Source organism: Podarcis erhardii, assembly GCF_964252035.2.
Source record: "Podarcis erhardii genome assembly, chromosome: 1".
NCBI classification, from domain to species: domain Eukaryota; kingdom Metazoa; phylum Chordata; class Lepidosauria; order Squamata; family Lacertidae; genus Podarcis; species Podarcis erhardii.
In genome coordinates this window covers 81788284-81811993 of record NC_138497.1, presented here as the reverse complement: position 1 = coordinate 81811993, position 23710 = coordinate 81788284, and the positions used below count along the sequence as shown (strand labels likewise).

Here is a 23710-nt window from a genome sequence, read left to right as displayed (position 1 = left end):
TATTATCACGGGGTGCAATCTGTTGAAAGTTACATGTGCTCAGATTACATCGAAATGTAATGAGACCTTGCAGTATGTAGTGTGATCCTATGCATGTTTGCTCATAAGTCCTTTTCAATTCAATGGATACTTCTGTGTGTTTAGGATTGTAGCTTTAGTTCTATTGGTGCACAGAATTTAAGCATGCCTCATTTTGATAGGACATTGTGTTTATGTTTGGATTATTAGGTTTGGCTTAGTTCAGTTCAGTTTATAAAATTGTGAATTGCACCCCTTAGCCAGTGGAAGCCCCAAAGAAACTTAACAAACAATAAATAAAATGCAAAAAATACAATATATATGAAAGTATTCCTTAAAACAATAGAATGCAAACATACCACAGAATTCTTCCAAAATATCATCTAAAGAATAAGTATCCCCATACAAAACTAGAATTGACACCAAATGACCACCAAAAGCCAGGTCACTATCTAAATGCTCGGAAAAATAAATATGTATTTGCCTGACAGCATGACAGTGTCACCACCAGAGGAGCTTCTCTGAGGAATATTTTCCATAACTGGGGGCTCCCACAGAAAAAGCCTGTTTTCTTCTTGCCATGCTTTGGACATCTCTTGGAGGGAGTATACAGAGAAGAGACTCAGATTGATATATTTATTTCACAGGTTTACAGGAAGCTGCCTTATCCTGAGTCAGTCGACTGGTCCATCTAGCTCAGTACTGTCGACACTGACAAGCAGCAGCTGTCTAGGGTTTCTGACGGGAACATTCCCAGTCCTGCCTGGAGATACCAGGGATTGAACCGGGGATCTTCTGCATGCAAAACATGTATTCTACCATTGAGGTACAGTCCTTTGTATATATTTATATCCTCCCTTTCCTTCAAGAAGCTCAAGGTGGCATACATGCTTCTCCCACACCCGCTTTATCCTCACAACAACCTTGCGAGGTAGGCTAGGCTGAGAAGCTGTAAGTGGCCCAAGCTGAGTAGGGATTTGAACCTTAGTCTCCCAGATTCTAGTTCAGCACCCTTATTGTAGGATCCTGGTAGATTCATATGGAGGGAAATGGCTATAATTGTCTAGAAGTCACACACTGAGATCAGAACAAGACAAATTTTGGAACATACTGCCTCAAAAGCCTTACAGACACAGGCAAAAATTGTTAAAATGGAATTGGGGGATAAGCCTATAGCCAGGTTGCAACTATGGTGTGTGTTTCTACACGCTTGTGATCTGGACTGGACAAGTACCCACTTGAGGGGTATTTTATATGAATATTACATGTGCTTATTAAAAGATGCAGCCAATGATATGATTGTGGATCTGTGAAGGATGCCTGTGGGAAGGGTGGTCAAATGGTGAATGTGTTTTAAGACTTTGGAATACAATGTTAATGGGTAGATTGCTAATTCAGTGTACTGGATTATGCCATTTCTTTGGTTGATGTGCAGAGGTATTCCTAGAGAACACAGTGCTGCTCACAGTGAAAATAGATAATAGAGCTGCTTTCTATGAGTGTAAATGGGTAACGTTTGATATACTAGTGATTTCTTGGATTAAGTGCTCCCCTCCCCCCTTTGTTTGATGACCTGGCACAATTGCTTAATTCTGCGCTGGTTCTACCAAAGTCTTGCTAATCAGAGCAGTTCATGAAATTCAAGGTTTTAATAAATAATTGAGAGTATTCTGAGTACTGTGTGTGCTATGATATCAAGGCTCACAAACCTTCTGATTAAGGAATGTACATTTTGTTTCATTCATCTGTTACAAAGACATCCTCGTGATAATAATGAGCTTAGTGGAACAGATGATTTTTGCCTTTTTTAAGCAGAGAGGTCATACCGTTAAGGTCTGTATTGCCTATTATGCTATATTCATGCAAACTAAGATTAACAGCAGTTATGATACTTCTGTTAGGCCTTGAAAATTTGTCCCTGCTCCATCTGTAAAATAGCACAGATAAGCTCCTTACTGCCAATAGAATCTTATTATGTCGATCAGAAATTCTGCTGAAGGTGAGCTCGGAAGACAGAGTCCCACCAGGTTCCCCACCTCCCTTTCACTCATTGCAAAGTGAAATTGTATTCAGCACTGGTGGTGAAGCTACAGCCACTAAATCCACAATAGGGTTTTGGTAATAGTTTTATTACCTTGTCTGCAAGCCGTCCCATACTCTGAAATTCAGTGTTCTCCATGAGATGAAGTGCATTTCAGCTGTTGGTTGGGCCTTATTTAGAGTGCTTTACTTCTGTATTGTACTGTGATGTAAGCAGAAAAGTTGCTTGCAAGCTACTGTTGGTCTTATTGATCAGAGCCCCACCCTTCCTTCTTTCATCCTGCCCATTAGCAATACCATGCTGTTTTTTCAAAGAAAAAGACAATTTATAAATTTCAAAAGAAAATGGTGCTAACAAATTGCGCCATTATCAAGGTTTAAACTGTTCTGGGTTTCAGCCCTGCAGTAATCTATTTCCAGTATTAGGGGTGAGCCCTCTAATATGTGAAGAAAGAAATAAAAATGCTTCTGAACATGTACTTTTACATTAGTATTAAGTTACTGCAGTGGGCACCCACCCTTAGAAGTGAGGAGAAATGGATTCCAGGGCAAATGCCTTTACTCCCATGCAGACCTTACTACCCTTGCACCAACTCAGTTAATAAGATGTTTGTGGGGGTGTTGCAGTGTTAATACTGCAGCAGAGACTGGTCTGCTGTATGAGTCGTGTTCAGTGTGGAAAAAGGCACTACTGTAAACGGAGGCAACAGCAAAGTTCAAAACTATTTGACACTTCAATGCTCATAGTTCTGATGTTGCCAGCATGGCACTCGTGGGGACAGTGGAACCACTGTAGATTCTCTTTAAGTGCTGTCCTCACTGCCCCTTCATCATGAAGTGACTTCCCCTGCCATGAAACATACATGGAGTTGAAGGAGGAGGTTGGGAGCATTAAAGGCTCAGAACAACATCTTAGCAGAAGAACAGATGAAACATACATGACCGGGAGGATTGGAGGGCAAGGGGAACAATCTGGGAGACTAGAGGGAAGAAAATGTAGCACCTGTGGAGGAGAAAGTGGGGTGACTCAGGAATTGGAGGAGAGAGAAAGGGAATACTCCACTTGGAATAAAAGCCTAGGGATAGGAAGAGTTGCTCTATTTGTCATGTCTGTGGATGCCCACAGCAATTACACCAAAATATATAAATGTAGTTGCAGAAGTGGTGGTCAGACTGTGCCTTATTTTCAGGGCTTAGCTTGAAAAATGATGGAGTATGCAGCAATGATTTGACCAGAGGTTATAATGGAAAACAGAGAAGTGTGTATCATCAGGCAGTTACATCTCTACAACACTTCTGCATTTCTGAAAAAGTGATTGCTTGTACAAATATATAGTTGTTTGCCTCATCACACAGACCTCACATACTGATTTCTGATACTATACTCCAGTGCAATAGAGAAGTTACTGCATTTTATATTGGGTAGCAGGAGGAAACTTCTGTGTGGTCAGATTGTGCAGAAAATGCTCTGAAGTGGTGGCAGCTAGGAAATAATAGAATTACAGGATAGCATAAACTCCTGTATTGGTTAGCATACACCTGGCATAATTTGGTTTTTTCATTGGTTACTTTGGTTGCTGCTAGGCAGTATCTGTATGGTGAGCTGTGTTGGTAATATTGTATAAGTATAGCTGAAAACATTCCAGTGGTTTGAAGCATTCAAACTGTAATTTATTTTGTATGGGAACAAGGAGTTTTGCTCATAGAACCACTGTTTAGAATGTGTTTGTGCAATCTGTTAGATAGCACATGTGAAATCTTAGTAAAAATGACACCACTACCATATCAGACTCATTTTATGAACTACTCATGCAGCATTTTTTCAAAAAAAGAACACAAGCAAGGCTACCACCTTCCCTTGTGGTAATGGTACACTGATTTATGAATCTCTTACCTTCCACCTTAATTCTTAGGTCTTTGACAGCGACACATTGTCATCAATGTTGAAACATATCTGCCCTTCCCTAGGTAGGTAGGTAGGTAGGTAGGTAGATAGATAGATAGATTATAGATAGATAGATAGATATACATCATCCTAGGTAGCAAAGCTTTCCTCCTCTACAGCATGGTGACTGTCATATATTGTGAATGTATTGAATAGGAGTTGGGGGTAGTCTACTGTAATGGCTGAAATATAGTTGAACCATGTGTTATTAGCTGGTAGTGTGATTAAGCTCTAATAGTCTTTAGGCCAAAGGAACAAGCTACTGCCCACACATACCAGAAAGTCTAGTATTTTGAAGCAAGCCTTAAGTAGGCTATTCTCTGTCTATTAAATGCAACCAATCACTTCACAAAGCTTACTTATTATTTTGTAATCCTAATAAAGATATTGCCCAGCTGTGGATTTTGAAGTTTATAAAACTTGACTCAGGAAAACATACATGGACGAAGTCTTACTGGAAAGTGTAAATAATCACATGCTTGTAGCAGGAACTACTGACTTAAAGTTGAAGAGTCATGTAAGTAATCTGACAATAACTGTTGAAACGGATGTTTAACTTCTCTATTGGTGGAGCTTAGAGGAGAGTAAGAAAGCTAGTTCCTCAAATGATTACAAATGATGGTTTTCATTTTAAAGAACTGAAAACAATTGTGTAATTAGGGAGAATAATCAGCAATGTAGATATAATATCTGGGTACATAACTTTCTGCTATTGAATCAGAAATAATGATGCTAAATGAGTACAGATAATTACATCCCCCACCTACTTTTTGTAAAAGAAATATTCCAGAAAAGACAGGTTCAGTTATTGAAATGAATTCAACGTAGCACTATGGCAATCTTTCAGTCAGTGCAAGATTTTCAGCTTGCCAGATGGCATAATCCCACCTCTCTTCTCCCTGAACGCTGTTCTGGGGTTCCTCATGACACCTCCCCCCAGCCAATTTCAGGGGGGAAAGCCCTGTTGCGCTAGTGGATATCCTTGGGTGGGCTTCTGCTGTGGGACTGGTTAGTTGAATCCTGCCCATTATATTCACTGTACCAAGTTTTGTAAGAAGATGCTTCATTTAGTATGTGTGTATAGAGTATCATGTTATTTGAAACTTTTGAAATGTATGTATGTAGATTTGAGTGTTGAGTTACAGTTACAGTTGTACTTGTTCATGTGTTGAGTAATACAGGAAACAATGTCATAATAGAGGGGCATTTCTTTGTCACTCAGTAATGTTGTAAATGTCTCTTAATACTGAAAGCTGAAAATAAATTTTTTTAAAACTTTATCTCTCCCCCCTCTTTCACACATATAATCTACTTTCAACAGAATGCTATGGACAAGAGATATGCCAGTGCTTATCTGTGAAATGTCTTAGGGCTCCTTGTGAGAATTAGCAACAGATTGTCATGCAACCCAAGTAACATTAATAATAATAATAATAATATTTTTTTATTTGTATCCCGCCCTTCCCGGCCGAGGCCGGGCTCAGAGCAGCTAACATCATAAAAACAACACAATATAATAATAATAATAATAATAATAATAATAATAATAATTTTTTATTTATACCCCGCCCTCCCCAGCCAAGGCCGGGCTCAGAGTGGCTTACAAACAATAATAAAAACAAGAAGAATGATTACAACTTAAAAACAAAAATAAAATACAACATTAAAATAATGGAACATTAAAATATTAAAATGTAGCCTCATCGCAGGAGGAGAAGGAAAAGAAAAAGAGAGAGAGAGAGGGAGGGAATCAAATTGGCTCCAAGCCAAAGGCCAGGCGCAACAACTCTGTCTTACAGGCCCTGCGGAAAGAAATCAGATCCTGCAGGGCCCTGGTCTCATGAGGCAGAGCGTTCCACCAGGCCGGAGCCAGAGTTGAAAAAGCCCTGGCTTTGGTTGAAGCCAATCTAACTTCCTTAGGGCCCGGGACCACTAGGGTGTTGCTATTTATGGACCTTGAGGCTCTCCGTGGGGCATACCGGGAGAGGCGGTCCCATAGGTACGAGGGTCCTAGGCCGTGAAGGGCTTTAAAGGTCAAAAGCAGCACCTTAAATCTGACCCTGTACTCCACCGGGAGCCAGTGCAGCTTGAAAAGCACTGGGTGAATATGCTCCCATGGCAGAGACCCCGTGAGGAGCCTCACTGCAGCATTCTGTACCCACTGGAGTTTCTGGGACAGCTTCAAGGGCAGCCCCGCATAGAGCGAATTACAGTAGTCAAGCCTGGAGATGACCGTTGCATGGATCACTGTGGCCAGGTCGGGGCGGGAAAGGTAAGGGACCAACTGCTTGATGCAGCGAAGGTGGAAAAATGTCGCCTTGGCTGTTGCTGTAACCTGCGCCTCCATGGAAAGGGAGGCGTCAAGGATTACACCCAAACTCTTAACGGAAGGCAATGGCACTAATTGGGCCCCCGCAAGAGAAGGGAGTTGGTCCCTCATCCCCATGCCATCCCGACCTAGCCATAGGACCTCTGTCTTTGAAGGATTTAGTTTCAATCGGCTCCCACGAAACCATCCAGCCACAGCTTCCAAGCATCTGGTCAGTGTGTTCGGGGTCGAGTCGGTGTGGCCATCCATCAGCAGATAGAGGTGAGTGTCATCAGCATATTGGTGACAGCCCAGCCCAAAGCTCCGGATAATCTGGGCAAGGGGGCGCATAAAGATGTTAAAAAGCATCGGGGAGAGAATTGCGCCCTGCGGCACTCCACACACCAAGGAGTGGCGCGACGACATTTCCCTCCCTAGTGCCACCCTCTGTCCCCGACCAGAGATAAAAGAGCACAACCAGTTACGGGCTATGCCCTGTATCCCCACGTCTGCGAGGCGGTGGTCCAGAAGATCATGATCGACCATGTCAAAGGCTGCTGACAAATCTAAAAGGATCAGCAGTCCTGACCCGCCTCGATCCAGTTGTCTACGGAGATCATCTGTTAGGGCAACCAGAGCCGTCTCCGTCCCAAAACCAGGACGGAAACCGGACTGAAATGGATCAAATGCCGATGTTTCCTCCAGAAACCTACCAAGTTGTTCAGCAACCACTCTCTCAATTACCTTACCCAGGTATGGAAGATTTGAAACTGGGCGGTAATTGGATAGGTCTAAGGGATCTAATGAAGTTTTTTTTAAGAGTGGACACACCACTGCTTCCTTCAGTTCCCCTGGGAATGTCCCCGTGTCAAGGGACAAATTGATAATTTCAACCAGGGGGGTCTGCACAACATCTGGACACTCCCTAATCAGCCAAGATGGGCACGGATCGAGGAGGCAGGTGGTGGGCCTACCAACTTGGAGGAATCTATCCACATCAGTAGGGAGTATCCGATCGAAATGGTCCAACACTGGACCTGAAGTCAGCCGAGGGGCCTCGAGTTCAGTCACTGTATCTAAATTGGCAGGGAGGTCACGGCGGAGCAACAGGACTTTCGCCGCAAAAAAACTTGCGAATGCCTCACAGCTGTGGGTCGAATTTGTGCTTAAATTTGGTTGTCCTCCTAAGGACGTTATTGACCTAATTATTCTAAAAAGTTGTGCCGGGCGAGAGCTAGCGGATGCAATGGAAGCTGCAAAGTAAGATTTCTTAGCAGCTTTCATAGCCGTCTCATAGGCTTTCATAAGCGTCCTATAAGATGTTCTTGAGGCTCCGTCACGAGTCCGTCGCCATACTCGCTCTAGCCATCTGAGATCCCGCTTCATTTTCCGGAGCTCCTCAGTAAACCAAGGGGCCCGGTTTCGACGGGGTCGCAGAGGGCGCTTAGGCGCGATCTCATCAATGGCTGCCAAGAGCCGGTTATTCCAGTCCTCAACAAGGTCATCTAATGAGTCGCCAGGAGGAGCAGGGTTCCGCAAGGCTTGTCGGAATCTATCAGGATCCATCAGTTTTCGCGGACGAGCCCAAATAGGCTCGCCACCCGAGCCGGGGAGGAGTGGGAAGTCAATCTTGGCTTTCAGGGCGTAGTGATCAGACCATGGCACTTCCACAGCAGGGAGCATGATCACATCTATGCCAGCCCCAAAGATCAGATCCAGCGTGTGGCCTGCTTGATGAGTGGGGCCCAAAACAACCTGGGAGAGCCCTAGTGTTGCCATGGAAGTTACTAGGTCCAGAGCCTGTGAGGAGGGAGCGGCATCGGCATGGACGTTGAAGTCTCCCAAAACCATAAAAACAGACATCAGTTAATTAAAATGCATATTAAAATTAATTCAGACAAGTTAAAATCTGGGCAGGTGGCAATTATCAGGTTGGAGAGAGTTGTTAATACTTGCCAGGACCAACTGTTTCCACTGATCATACATTACAGTCTGAATCAGGATATCCTCGCAGTGTTGGTCTCCCAGAATGGGAAGCTAACAACCTAAGCCTAACCATGTCAGTTTGGAGGTGAGTCTTAATTTCCGTGAGACATGCTTCTTTATAAGTATACTTAGGATTGCAGTCATTTAATAGATCAGCTCCGATGCGTTCTAGTCAGCATCATGGTCAATGGGAGTTGTACTCCAAAACGTCTGGAGGGCACCAGGTAGGGGAGGTTGAAATAGATTGAGAAGCTGGGCCAACTTTTATTGATTATACTATGGGTATGTGGAATAAACATCTGTCTCGCAATGATAGAGCACACATTTTGTATGCAAGAGACCCCAGGTGCCATTGCACAGACTAGTCACTGTTCTACCATGTCTTTCACAATTAAACTCAGATCTTTAGAGCAAGGGAAACACTGTGAAGGTAAACAGCTATGCTATCATATTTAGTTAATTCCCAGAGGTACATCTATCTTTGTGATTCTGTGTGTAAACAATGGAGATGTAGTGTAACATGTGCATTTGGTATAGAACATGTAAGTTGAAAAATGCTGCTGTAACTTCTATCAGTACTTCACATCTGTGTGGTATTCCCTGTACTTCAATTCATTACACATGTACTTCAGTGCATGTATAATGCTAATATATAATATTGCCATGCCAAGGCGTATGCATACATACAATATATTGTACTAGATTATGATGATCCAATATTTCTCAGGCAGATGGGTCAGTCCATGTGAATAGGCTATTGTTCCCAGGAGGCTAAGTGCCAGTATGTAACATCTTTTGGGGGCAAGTGAGCCATGGAAACAAATGCTATGGAGTTTATAGTCTCCTTTCCTTCCTTCCTTCCTTGGGGTGTGGTTTCTTTGATGTGAATCAGTGCCATGTGCAATGAACATCAATGGGAACTGCTTGAAAAACGTGAAAAAGCTATTTTGTCTTATGATTGAATGGTTTCTTACACATCATGCCAAAAGGAAGCTTTGCAGAATAAGAAACACACTAAATTTGAATACGTGAGTTGTTTCTTTTCAAGAAGTCACACTGAGATGGCAGATGCTGTCTAACTAGTTTTGCTGGAAAGCAAGCATTTAATAGGCTTAACATATACTGTAAGGCAGAGGTTTTCAACCTTTTTGAGTCCACGGCTCCCTTGACTTGACCAACTACCTTCTTTCTGCAGCACCCCTATGGGACTCAGGAGCCCAGTTATGTCCCCCCTTGCCTGCAGAGCTGGCAGCCTCTCACCCTTTTTCAAACACCCTCCCTTGTGGAGTGTTCCTTCAGCCCCCTCTCCACTCTCCTTGGGAGTCCTCTAGGCAACCACTGCTGCTGCCCCTGGTCTCTGAGCTGCCCCACCCTACCCCAAATATAGGTGCCCCCTCACACTGCTCCACAGGGGCCCTGGAAGAGGATTCCCCCAGCCTTAGTGGCCCAGTGAAGACTGACCAAAGGTGAACATGGGGGCACCTTACCTTGGGAGGTAGCAGTGACAACAGTGAGCACTGCCGGGCCTGCATGGTGGAAAGGCGCACCTTCAGCACCAGGCACTCTGTTCCCAGACAGGTCTTGCACACAGAAAACACAAGAGAAGCCAGTGCAACGCCTGTCTGTCTTTTCGGCTTCCCACTTGTCTGACCATTCCCAATAGTAAGGGCTGGTGGACTGGCTGGCTGGGCTCCCTCACCCACTTGCTTGCTTACTCCGAGGCCTTCTCAGTTTCTGTCGGCCAGTACCCCCTGGTCAGCCCCAGAGGCACTATTTGCCTGGGGAGCATGTAGCCAGGGCCACTGCAACAAACACTCGTGCAAGCCTTTGGGAGGCAGAGAAGCGAGAGGGCATCAGTGGAGGGAAGAAACGAGGACAGAGGCCAGTGTTGCTCACGGCACCCCTGACCATCATTCAAGGCACCTCAGGGTCCCATGGCTGGCACACTGATTGAAAACCACTGCTGTAAGGCAACTGAAAGCTAATATGTGCAAAAATGTAAGTGACTCCCACTCTTTCTTAGCTTCTGTAGCCATTGGTTTAGGTGTAAGATTCAAGTCTTTGTTTGAATACATAAGACTGACACTTCTTTAAAAACTTCTGAAGTATAGTCAGAACTTGGAAGAAAAACGTAGCTTCATTTGAGCAAGGAAAGAGAGATGAGATGTTGCAATCCAGTATGAGATAGAAAGTACCTGTTGTGGGTATAAACTTTTATCATAATAAAAACAGTGGACTTGATCAGAACTGTCAGAGTCACCCGTGGTCCCAGCTCACAAGAGACCAAAGTCCACTCCAGCTTATGTACAAAAGCTTTTATTGAAGAACATTAGTAGCTTTACATCCGAGGTCCGTGACCCTACGTCTGTTACGCTTAGACCGCTGAAGTCCCCTCTGAGTCAGTACCGCCTCTACACCAGTTTAAGAGGCTTGTACTGGTCCACCTCTTTCTCTCTTTCCTTTTCCGCAGGGTCTTTCTGCCCCCCTGTGTTCTCTCCCTTCGGGACTCTCCAGAGGCTGAATCCTCTGCCGCCTCCTCCCCCCTCCTTCGGGCTTTGGGACCAGGCTCCTCCCCAGGACTCTCTTCATTTCCGCGCGCCTCCCATTTTGAACTTGGCGCGCGTACGTTGCTCCTGACCTTCCCTTCGACAGTTACACTGCCCTCGATACTACTTTCCTCCCCTTCCGGCAGGACGTTTTGCCCTGATCTCCTTCCCCTCTCTGCTTCCTGTTCTGCTCCTTCTGACACACTGGTCACTCCTCCCCCCTCACTCCGTTCCAGCGGAGCAGCCGGTCTCGCTCTCCAACTCCCACTGGGGGTTCCCCCTTCGTTTCCCTGCTCCTGACTGCTTCCCCCTCTAGCTCCCCTTGGCTTGACCAGAGGGGCTCCCTTTTGGGAGTCCTCCGATTCACTGGACGGACTCATGGACAATCTTGGGTCATTGTCATCCTCTTCCTCGTCAGTCTGGAATCCTTCCCCCTCACTTTCTGTCTCCTCCCTCATCTGCGTCTCTCTCCCTGAACCCCTGACAAGAACCAAGCTTAATATCTTTTGACTGTGATTCTTTGGTGGATAAATCCACACTGTATGTTTTTGACCCTGCCTTCTGTTATTTCCATTCCCTCTATTTGAGCACAAACCAAACATGTACAAAGAGAGATTTACCTGCTCTCACACCCTTAAAAAACAACAACCAGCTATGGAAAATAGCAAAACTATTTAATTATGATTTATTTCCATTGTGCTCCTTTTGTTTATGTTGCTATTTTATTGTTTTTTCTAACATCCAATATTGTGCACAAATAAGAAGGCTTGCAAGTACATACAGGTAGGTGGAAGCAAGTAAAAGTAAAAAAGGAATCACAAATCTCAACTCTCTAAAGTTGGAGATTTCAAAACTATTTGAAAAACATTTACTCCCCCTGCCCCACCCCCCGCAACAGATCAGTAAATATATATATATATATATATATATATATATATATATATATATATATATATAAAGTGGCTGCTTTCGTGCCAGGCAGAGCCTATCCAAAAATAGACACAAGCACTGTCATAAAAGAAATGAAGGTAAGGGTGAATGAGGGGTCATGGTATGGAAGTAGCTGAGAAGATTTATCCATCCAGCCCCACAGAAAGCACTGATGGGATGGATGGAGTGGTTAGGTTTCGAATTTTTAACCATTTGTTGGATTGTCCATAGAGAGGGAAATGAGCAAGATTGTTGTTGGTTGAAGGGGATGTCATATGGATGGCCTTAATTTAATGAGAAGACAGAGTCTAACCCACACTAAAGGGCTTCTAATTTTTGACCTGGCAATATATCACAAATCAGATTGGGTGGGTGCACGTGCGCTGTGCAAACATCACAATGTGGGTAAAACCATGAAGCCAGCCAATGCTTCTCTTGATTTCTGCAGTCCCTGTTAACTCTGCTAGCTCAGCTCTGCCCTGCCTCCTGTAGGGGGCAATGAATCAAAAGAGCAGGCGGTGGCAAAAATCACAGTGTGGGCAAAACTGTGAAGCCAGCCAATGCCTCTACATAGCTCCATTCATATTTCAGACATTGTGATATATCAGTATATCAGGATGTTTAGCTGGTGATACGTCACAGTGTTGAAAACCAGATATTGCCCAGCTCTAGTCCAGAGTGCATGTCCGACTACACTCTTGCCTGTGTATAATGAAACCCAGGAGGACATGATCACGTCTTCCCAAGGTTCCCTGAACTTTCACTTGGTTGATCAGTTCCTTCCTGTTAGTGAGGACCAGGTCCAAGAGAGATGACCCTCCTGTTGCTTCTTCCACCTTCTGGGAAATGAAATTGTCAGCAAGGGAATTGGGGAATTTATCTAAACGATTGAGCCTAGGGCTTGCCGATCAGAAGGTTGGCGGTTCGAATCCCCGCAACGTGGTGAGCTCCCGTTGCTCGGTCCCTGCTCCTGCCCACCTAGCAGTTCGAAAGCACGTCAAAGTGCAAATAAATAAATAGGCACCGCTCCGGCGGGAAGGTAAACAGCATTTCTGTGCGCTGCTCTGGCTTTGCCAGAAGCGGCTTAGTCATGCTGGCCACATGACCCGGAAAAACTGTCTGCGGAAAAACATTGGCTCCCTCGGCCAGTAAAGCGAGATGGACGCCGCAACCCCAGAATCGTTCGCGACTGGACTTAACTGTCAGGGGTCCTTTACCTTTACATTCTGGGAAGAATTTGAGTTCCAACAAATATTGGGGTAGCTGAAGTCTTCCATGACTACTATATCTCTCATTTTTGAATATTTGGTAATCCACTCTAGGAAGCATCATCCAAGTCTTCAGTCTGGCTTGGAGGTCTATAGAAGACACCAGTAAGGTCCCTGCTTAGCATTGCACTATATGCCCTGTTCATTTCTGTGGGCGAGATTTGAGTTCATGCTTAACTTTCTTACATTTAAGTCAAAAGGATATAAATAGTGTTTGACTTTGGGTGGGTTGGACTGACTGGGTTTTGTAACCAACATTTTAAAAAACTTTATCACTCCCATGAGTTTGCCAGCATTAGAGTTGTCAACATTTGTTGTTGTTTTTTGAGGAGGGGGAAGGAGCCTTGCATTTACCAACTAAATGATGGCTGAGGGGAATTACACCTAAAGCTTTTCTTTATCATCATTCTAGCAAAAGCTTCAGCTGCTTAATTTCTGCCTGTCATGCCCTAGTTGAAGGTGTTAGGAGTCCTGCCAGAAAAAAGGTGGTCCTAGCCAGAATTTTGTAGTATTCAAATACTGCAAGAAGAGAGGAAAGGATTTATCTGGGCAAAGAGCGGATAATGTCTGTATAATACCTAGCACGATTTTAGCTATTTAGAGAAGTTAGGCTTATGAAACCCTTCTTTCTTCCTTTAACCTGTTAGAGATAGTGATGGGAAAGATTCAGGAGCATAATTGTTTTAGTGCCTAGAAAACTGAAGACCTCATTATTAATTTGAAATCTATTCCCAGTCACTTTAATAGCTTCTGCTTATTACTGTAGTTTTGTTTTCTAGTCCAGATCTATTGATACAGAGGTCTGCCCTAATAAAAATCAAAATTGTATGGGTATGTTTTCAGTTTTGATCCATAGCTGCAACAGACAATCCATTAACTTTTTCATATATGTTTTTGGTCTACAACTCCTGTCATCCCTGATCATGCTAGCTGGCAAACTTGGGAGAAGAAGTCCAGCAACATCGGGGGGGGGGCGTTCCCCATACCTGTCATAGTTGGATTAAGCTGCATTTCTGATACAGTGGTACCTCAGGTTACATACGCTTCAGGTTACATACGCTTCAGGTTACAGACTACACTAACCCAGAAATAGTGCTTCAGGTTAAGAACTTTGCTTCAGGATGAGAACAGAAATCGTGCTCCGGCGGCGCGGTGGCAGCAGGAGGCCCCATTAGCTAAAGTGGTGCTTCAGGTTAAGAACAGTTTCAGGTTACGTAGGGACCTCTGGAACGAATTAAGTACTTAACCTGAGGTACCACTGTATGTAGATGTATGCAATGGTGATAAAATCACCGGTGGATGTAATAGCTAAACCTTTTGCAATTTTACAAAGGCTTGGGTGAAAGATTCCTACTTCTTTGGGCTAACTAGTCCCTTTTCTGCTCTGTTCCCTTTCATTATCTCCTGAAAATCTTCCACTGTAGCTAAACAGCAGAGCTAGGTTTTGTGATGCAAGACAACATAACAGAGTAAAGCTTCAAATCTATTTTGTTTTATTCTTCAGAGTGGTATGCTTGTGTTATATTTTCTCCATTTTGCATATATCTTAAAAAGTGTAGAATGAGTTCTGCAGTGGAGCACTGTCAGTTTAATCCAGGAAGTTTCTCCTTCTAGTCTCAGAGTGAGCAGTTCCAATAGGAGGGAAAGAAGTAGAATTTCAAATCAAGTGCTCTCCGAAATATCTTTAGCTTCCTGATCCTAGTGCTTGTTCCGGAATACAGAATTTCAAACAGAGCTTGATTAATCAGCTCTCTGCTGGGGAAATTTGTCATCTAAACCAGTTGTTCCCTGCTGTTAGTTTAGTGGCCTTTGTTATGCATTGTTTTCTGCTCACTACTTTGTAGTCACCAATATGAAAATCTAGTAATTAGCCAATAAGATAATAGCCCCTATAAAAATCAAAACATAGGTGGAACCAAATGGGAACAATTAACTAGCTGTTGGAAGCTATTCAGCTTTGGAATGATAAAAGTAAACTTCCTGTTCATCCTCTCTCTGCTCATAAAATGATTTTAAAGCCATTTATTTGCCATGTATCATATATTCCAAAATTCCATGTATTTGAAAATCATCTCATTGTCATCAACTCTTTATTGTGCTTACATTAATTTCTCCCAAACAAGTCCTTGTAACATACACAAAAGGAGATTTAAATCATTTTACTCAGGTAATCAGAGATCAAATATGTCTGCCCACAACATTTTTTTTTAATTAATAAAAGGTATTTGTAGACTGTCCTCCATGTAAAATATCTAGGGTAAAGGTAAAGGTAAAGGTAAAGGGACCCCTGACCATTAGGTCCAGTCTTGACTGACTCTGGGGTTGCAGCGCTCATCTCGCTTTATTGGCCGAGGGAGCCGGCGTACAGCTTCCGGGTCATGTGACCAGCATGACTAAGCTGCTTCTGGCGAACCAGAGCAGCTCACAGAAATGCCGTTTACCTTCCCGCCGGAGCGGTACCTATTTATCTACTTGCACTTTGACGTACTTTCGAACTGCTAGGTGGGCAGGAGCTGGGTCCGAGCAACGGGAGCTCACCCCGTCGCAGGGATTCAAACCGCCAACCTTCTGATCGGCAAGTCCTAGGCTCTGTGGTTTAACCCACAGCGCCACCTGCGTCCCAATGAAAATATCTAGGGAGTGTACAACAAATACACAAGTACATAAAAATACCATAAAGAAATACAATATGACACTAAAAATGACTGGTTCATCTTGAAAAAGTTTAAACAACTGAATAGGCCTGCCAGCATACAAAGATCTTCAAGAGACATTTGAAAATTAGCAGCAAAGATAGTGACCATTGAACTTTTTTGTTCCAAAACCAGTGGCATATCATGAAATAAATAAAGTGTAGCCTCTCTTCAGTATCTCTTATTACCTATTCACCTCTTATCTCTGCTTGTTTTGTCTAGTTGAAAATGGAAGTTCTAATAGCTGCCACTGTCCTACCAGAAATTTATTTTTGAGTAGGTAGATAAATGTTCTTGGTTAATTCCAAACAGAAGTATACAACTGATGGGAAATCTCTTTATGCAAACTTTTTTAGCTCTGTGTTGAGAGGAACATACTGGTACTTTCCTGAAGAGTATTATATTCCAGTTTGTGGTACAAAGCAGCTAAGCTTCACTGGCAGGCAGGCAATTCAGTTAAATCCAAAGTAAAACATTGAATGTTTTTCTAAAATATATCCCCACCTTCAAATATTCATTCAGGGGAAGCAAAATAGAGTATAAAATGAAATATACAAGGTTACTAAAGGCAAGGAATTACAAATGCAGTGATCCAAACCTGTGTCTTTTTGTGTGTGACTATGTTTAATTTAGATTTTCATGCAGTTGTATTTTTTCCTTATTTTAATATGTTACTAAAGGAACATAGTTTTCAAGCTGCCATGTTTAGGTAAGAGTCTTGGTTACCTGAGTTCTTTAAGGGATCCTTCTTTTGCTTATTCCTCCAGGGAGCTAAGGGCAATTAATAGGAGTTCTCTCATTTCCTCCTGTCAGCAACCCTCTAATATAGAGCAGGTTGAGAGACAGTGCCTTCTCCAAGGCTGCCTAGAGAGTTTTGTGATTTAACCCAGCTTTTCCTTGTCCAAATCCAGCTCCCTGCCCATTACCCCAAACTTAAGTGACTGAGAGTGCAGTCCTAACTCCCCCTTTTGTTGGCAGAGGGAAGATTAGGATGGTGTGTAGAGGTCTCTTCCGGCAGGTGCTGGGGGAAATAAGTACTCTGGGATGTTGATGGTAGGATCCAAAAGATCCAAAGTTTTCTGAATTCCCAAAGGGGGCCAATCCTTGAGCTCATCTGCAACAAATTAGCAACTCCCCCTTCTGCTCTGGCAGCAGGACTTTGGATGTAGTCGTGGATTTGCCGCTCCACTTTCTGGATTGACACCCAATGTCAGGTTCTGCAACTGTATTCACCACAACTGATGAGAGTGATGAGCTCCAGCCCTCCTCTCAAGTTTGAAGCTGGGATGAACAGGTGGAGGGTCACCCCTCCAGGTTTGCTGTGGAGGCACACAGGGCACTGAGGAAGCACAGCGCCACAGCAAGGACAAGTTCATTTTGTCCCAGCTCCAAACTGGAGGAGGCTGGCTGCATGTTTGGCTCTTTACTTCCAGGGTGCTTGGTGTGCCTCAGAAGCACAGCATAGTTCTAAGAACAATCCTTCCTCCCTCTAAACTTGGAAGCTAGGAAGAAGATCAAGGGACTGTTCTTCACCTCACACAGTGTTTCAGGGATTGAGTATAAGGTCAGGGGTGCAGTCCTTTAGGGAAAGGAGAGGTTTGGTTATTGCACAGCTTTGGCTGACTATCAAGACCAGCAAAAAATTGTGGACCACCCTGTTCAGTATAACAATTTATTTGTAGCTAGGTGCTGTTCCTCCTTCAGAGAATGTAAGAAAAGCCTTACGGATTAGGCCAATAACCCATCTAGTCCTCCACCTTGTCCCCACAGTGGCCAACCAGATGAAAAACCCATACTTTTCAGGAGAAAAATTCTATGTGTTATGTGACTTTGAACCACTTCAAAGCCATCTGGTTTCAATCTGAACTTAAACTTAATTTAGCATGGCTAAATCAAATGTAGATTTGATCCCAGCTGGGAACTAGAATTTGTGAAGCAGACAGGTGGAATCCACAGAGGTCCACAGTGTCCTGGGTTCCAGGAAGCACCAAATTGACTAGAACAATGATCAAAGGGCTAGTTTTTGGATGGCTTCCCATGCACATTCAAGAGCAATGGTTTGCTAATGGTGAAAGGATAACTGTTGACTTCTGTCTGTCTTATATTACACAACATATCAGTCAAGATAAATACCAATATTAGTAACACAGAACAGCATGTATTGTATTTCTACCACACTACAGCTTGCAAATGCTTTGTGATAATACCTTCAAGAACAGATCAGCTGATTTTGTTAGAACATCATACTAAGAACAATTTTTTACTTTATTAACTACTACTCATTTGGACAGTTGATAAATGCGTGCTTTTCCATTCTATAAATTGTTGCTGTTGTTGTTGTTTGGTCGTTTAGTCGTGTCCGACTCTTTGTGACCCCATGGACCAGAGCACGCCAGGCACTCCTGTCTTCCACTGCCTCCCGCAGTTTGGTCAAACTCATGTTTGTAGCTTCGAGAACACTGTCCAACCATCTCGTCCTCCTTGTGCCCTCCATCTTTCCCAACATCAGGGTCTTTTCCAAGGAGTCTTCTCTTCTCATGAGGTGGCTAAAGTATTGGAGCCTCAGCTTCACGATCTGTCCTTCCAGTGAGCACTCAGGGCTAATTTCCTTAAGAATGGATGTGTTCGATCTTCTTGCAGTCCATGGGACTCTCAAGAGTCTCCTCCAGCACCATAATTCAAAAGCATCAATTCTTCGGAGATCAGCCTTCTTTATGGTCCAGCTCTCACTTTCATACATCACTACCGGGAAAACCATGGCTTTAACTATACGGACCTTTGTTGGCAAGGTGACGTCTCTATTCTATAAATACCTACCTGTAATTATAAGCATCAGTTAATTTAAACACTTTGGATGTAGTTGATATTTATTGCATTCTTGCTTATATAAATGTTTATGTTACTTAGTTTTTGTATAGGGCGTCTGTTAAAGACACTCTCTTTCTACATTTCATATGTATGTTTGTGATGGTTTGTTTTTAGTCAGTCAAGTGTCATTTTTTTTATGTGTTAGAGAGACAAAAAATGGGAGTCAAAGGAAAGCTCCTACTCAGGAAATTGGTATTAACTATGTTGAGAGGTGGGAATGTCTCCTCCTAAAATTCTCTTTTAGTATTAAGTTGATATTTCATTTCATTGCGGTGTTTCTTAGGTTTTTAAAAATTGTTCTGTTGTCCTTGTTTCCAAAAATGACAATAAAAATAGATTTAATATTTTTCTGATCTTAGAGCAATTAGCTTTTAGCTTGATTAAAGCAAACTGTAAAAATTGTCACAGTAAGGTTAGCAGAAATCCAATAAAAAGTGTTTGCTGTGTTTTGGAGGATGGGCCAGTGGGAATCACCATTTGCTCATCTAGTTATAGATGTATAAAAAGTGGTGATACCTTTCAGTCTGAAGGCATGAATTTATCTTACTCCCACTTACTGTGTTCCTATTTCCATGTACTGCATTGTTTATTTCTGAGAAGGGCTTTGCTGTCCTACTTTAACAAGGTAATTGCATGAAGTATGAGGGACTATGTTGCTTTCCAAATAAATATGGCAGTATTTTGCCATGTTCAAATTAAATTTCTACAAATCCTAACTAATGCCTAAAGGCAATTTTTCTACATGAATATATATTGCAGTTTTGCTTTGCATATGTTTTGAACAATATCCTTAGGAAGTGGCAGACTTTTATCCTAAAGCAACTGCTTGTTTACTATGAAAGTTCACTGCTTTATATTAGCAGACAGAAGCTATGCGTTTGTTTTGAGGAATGTACACAGGAGACCAAATCTCAGCTGCTAATCCTTCCTGCTTACTGTTCCATGGTCTTAAAACTACTGTTTACTGTAGATTTGTGTCTCGTTCCCTTTCTAAAGTTTGCTTTTAAGAGGAACAATAGCTGTTGTTCAAGTAGTGGAATTTTGCTTTGTGACACTTCATCTTATGTAAGAAGGTACCTTGTTTTTGGACTTTTGAGTCTTATTTTTCAAAGCATAGATGTATTTCTTGCAATTATAAACTGTCTGCTCACATTCATTTGAAACTGAAGCCCAATTATAAACAGTAAAACACTGTGTCACACACATGACCCAACTCAGGCTTATGAATATTCTTTTCAGGGACATTATTAGCTCAAGGAATACTTCTCTTTACCCTAATCTAGAGGGTTTTTATAGGTGCGCAGGGTCAGAGGAGAGTCTGCATAAATACGGAACCAGACTTGCAAGCATCTACAGAGGTTCCCATTTGAAACATGGATAAGGAACCCTGTCCGGCGTGCAGTATTCTTATGGATGTCTATGACCTAGTTAATCATGTAATGTTGCCTTCTCTTTTGTATGAGAGAATACCAATCAGGCATCCTTCTGCACAAGGATGCCTGATTGGTATTATACATCTGTATATTGTCTTATGAAGTGTATATAGCGTAGGGGGCAAACCATTTCTGCAAAGCCTACCAAATAATTTTCTGGAGAGCACTGCATGTCCTTAAGCCTGTTTACTGTGGATACTGGAAGTATTTACATGGAAATAAACATGGATATATATGTTGGCTGAGACAAGCAAGTGTGAGCTTTCTGGTGATGGTATTTAGCATTATATTATCAAGATGTGCATATCTAATTTTTGCTTGTTAGCAGAGTGGAGGACATCTGGTTTTTGAACTTCCAGAAGGTCAATATTTAGCAGGAGGAATTAAAGTACATACTGGAACTTTAGATTTGTGCAGTCCCCTGTCAGCCTAGTGCAACAAATTCAGTTAAAACTAAACAAAAAGCTGATATACTGCAGTTTATTTAAGTGACGGGGAAAGTATTGATAAGTGTGGGGTGAATGAATGATTAATTGGAAGATGTGTAAATACCCCACAATCAAATCAGGATGAATGCAGGACAAATGTTTATTGTGTAACCGCCCTCTGAATAAATCAAAATGAATGCTCAGTGAAGAGTGAACATAGTCTAACCACCACATAAGCTTTGCGCAAGTGGATCAGGATGGAGGCTAAACAAACAAGTATTCTGGTAGAGCACTTTTGGTCAGTTTAGGGTATTTTCCGTCTATACCTTTTGTATTGCTTTTGTTGTGTATTGAGTCAAAGGATTTTATATCTGTATTATTATTGTCTGTATTTGCATTAGGGTAAAGTAACTGCCTTTTGGTTCCAGAGGGTACAGCTACTATTGGTTCATTTAAGCTGCTGTATTTGGATCCTCTGTCTTATTGGTTGCCTCCAAAAGGCAGGACTGTGATTGCCTGATATTGTTCCCTCCAAAATGTATCCTTTCTAGATAGTTCCCTGTCCCTATAAATGTAGCTCTCCCCTCCTCAAGTTTCAGTCTTGTTGCGTTAATAAAGAAGTGTTACTAGAGAACTGTCTCCAGCATATTATGTCAAGAGAGCTGAAATCACAAACCCCACGTCACAACAGCTTTGTGCACTGATATGTAAATGGACAGATTAGTATCGTTATGCATACTTTCATTAGGGTGACAAGATGCAACAGAGACCAATATTTCTATCCAGTTAATATTTCTCATGAAGAAATTATATCTGGTACATAGTTAGGCAGTATTAACACGACAGGTAGCACCTGTTGATATTTCCTCTTCTATGCAACTATTGAAGAAATAGGAGCTCTGTCCTCCTTTCTATTTGTTCATACTAATTTTCATAAATGTGCTTATAGATGCACACCTTCTCTTATGCTCTCCCTGTAGCTCCTTGTTTGAATTACAGAATCTGTGTGCAGTTTCTATCTATAGGTAAGGACTCTTATGCACTGACCTTTGAAATTGGACAAAAGTGTTTTGCTGCCTTTATAACTGTAAGTCATGGGTTTTGTCTGGCCTTTCTGCTTTGAAACATACTTCACTTGTGTGGTGATGAATTAGCCTGACCCAAGATGCTACTTAATGCACTAGTCCATCGAGTCAAAGTGATTAGCGAATAACCAAAGGAAAACAATTCATCTTATTGTCTTTTGGAAAAGACATGCAATATTGCTCATAGGCACATATTAACAAGTGATTTATTTCTTTGATTACCGTATATGATATGTTTCCAGTTCTGGCAGTTTATGTAGGAGAATAATAAGCAGCCCTGGGAAAAGATGTGTAGATAATAGTCTTGTGGCTTATATGAAACTAGTAGCTTCATACTGAATTAGCTCTGTTTTTCCAGAGCATCCAATAATAAATAAAACGTTCCCAAATGTCAGGAGGTCAGACCAATGGGTCATGATGGGTGCTGAGGGTGGTGGTAGTATAGGAGGTTAAGCAGTTTTCAATCCTGGATCGTGAGATGGGAATAATAGGTAGGTGGCATGCACAGATAAAAATCAGTTCAGTTCAGAATCTCTGTTATAAAGGGTGCTTCAGGTAGTGGCAACAATAAATTTCACAGCCTGCTGTAAATCTGAAGCTTTGTGATAACTTCCTTTTTAATGTTAAATGTCTACCCATTTGGTATGTTGCCTGCTGGAAAAATGCCAGTGTTGTTATTATGAAAAGCAGCCAGTGAGTTTATTAAGGCTGAGCAGTTCTGATCTCTGGCTTCTCATTTCCAAGTACAACACTCTATTTGGTTATTACTATTTGCTTTAGTTTGCAAAGTGCTTATTTGTTCTTGCACTAAGGGGGGAACGGAGACTGAAAGAGAACAACAGAGAGACATTTCCTCAAAGCCACCCAATCAGCATAGGACATTGAATCCAGTGTTCTAGGTCTATATACTTATCAAATGACAGCATCTTTCATAGCTGGATGTTTAAGTATTATTTTCTCCTTTACAGGGTTCTGTTGTTGTGTCTATGTCCTCTTCACCCATAGCTTAAAAACAAGGAAAAATCAACTGTAGATGTACAAACCCTTTAGTAGTTTACTAATAAGATGTGTTCAATATTACCTTGAATTACTCCTTAGCCACTACTTAATGTTTAAATATTAAAAGGAAAGAGTAGAAACAATGATCCACAGCCAGACTGCACCAACCATGCTTATGCTGCCACAACACAAAGGCCACATGTACAACAGTTTGAGAAACACTGAAATAGAGGCTGGGCTAAATTCTCGAACAGAAAACTCACCACTTGTTGAAATCCACATTGTCTTATTTTGTTATGTCTTTACAATAGATAGCCCTCAATATGGATTGGAACCTGGTTGTGTTAGGCACTGAACAGTCACTTAACAAGGGGATTCCCAGTCCTGCCAAAGTGACCCAGCAGGTTCCAAATGAAGTAGTCTCTCACTTGGTCATGACAGCATCTTTCTGAAGTCATAGTTGTACACCAAGCTACATCTGCAGTGTTGTCTCTTTCAGACCTTTTATTATTGGTACACTTGTACCATTATGCTCCTACAGAGAGAGAGAGAGAGACTGACTTGCATTTTAAAACAAAGAGCTATTCTGAAGTAATTTAATGCTTGAGTTGAACAAAAGACAGGAAACTGTTACTCTCTTGCTCTGCTTCAGCGCTTAAAAACAGAGATTTTGAATCATCATGGAATGGGGCAGTGATCACTGCCTGGGCAGTAAAGCAGTTTGGAATGCAAGGGGAAGGGCAAATGCATAGTACGTTTACATGATGTGTGTGTTCTGTGGTCATGAGACCTTGGGAGGCCTTTGGAAATCCAAATTAGCGCAGGGGGAGAAACTCTTACTTTCTGGATTGTGCAAATTAGGTGTTGTTTAACTCATGGTGAACATAGTTTGAATTGCATAGCATCAATATGTTCTTTAGCTGGTAGACAACCACTGCTATTCTTGCTGATGGTATCTACCCTGTTGAGTTTGAAAACCACAAGGATTAAGCATTCTTTAGGAAGGAGTTTCTGATTTTATTCAGTTTAGCTCACTTCACTGATTTCATATTAAATAAGTTTTTCCTTTGGCATTTATTCTGTATCCAAATCTTAATATCTTAGGCAAAGTCAAGAATAAGGTCTAGTTCTTACAGAGGTTGTAAACCTGTGGCTGTCAAAAG

The 23710-nt window shown here is 42.1% G+C and overlaps 1 protein-coding gene across 1 annotated transcript in view; it reads left to right on the top strand.

Annotated features, from left to right (window-relative positions):
- Nucleotides 1–665: 665 nt before the first annotated feature.
- DAGLA (diacylglycerol lipase alpha) overlaps nucleotides 666–23710 on the top strand; it is an 89349-nt gene continuing 66304 nt past the window's right edge. Inside the window, exons 1-2 of the mRNA XM_081838023.1 lie at nucleotides 666–844; nucleotides 4388–4520. The gene's annotated coding sequence lies outside the window, so the exon portion shown is untranslated. The remainder of the gene's footprint in view (nucleotides 845–4387; nucleotides 4521–23710) is intronic.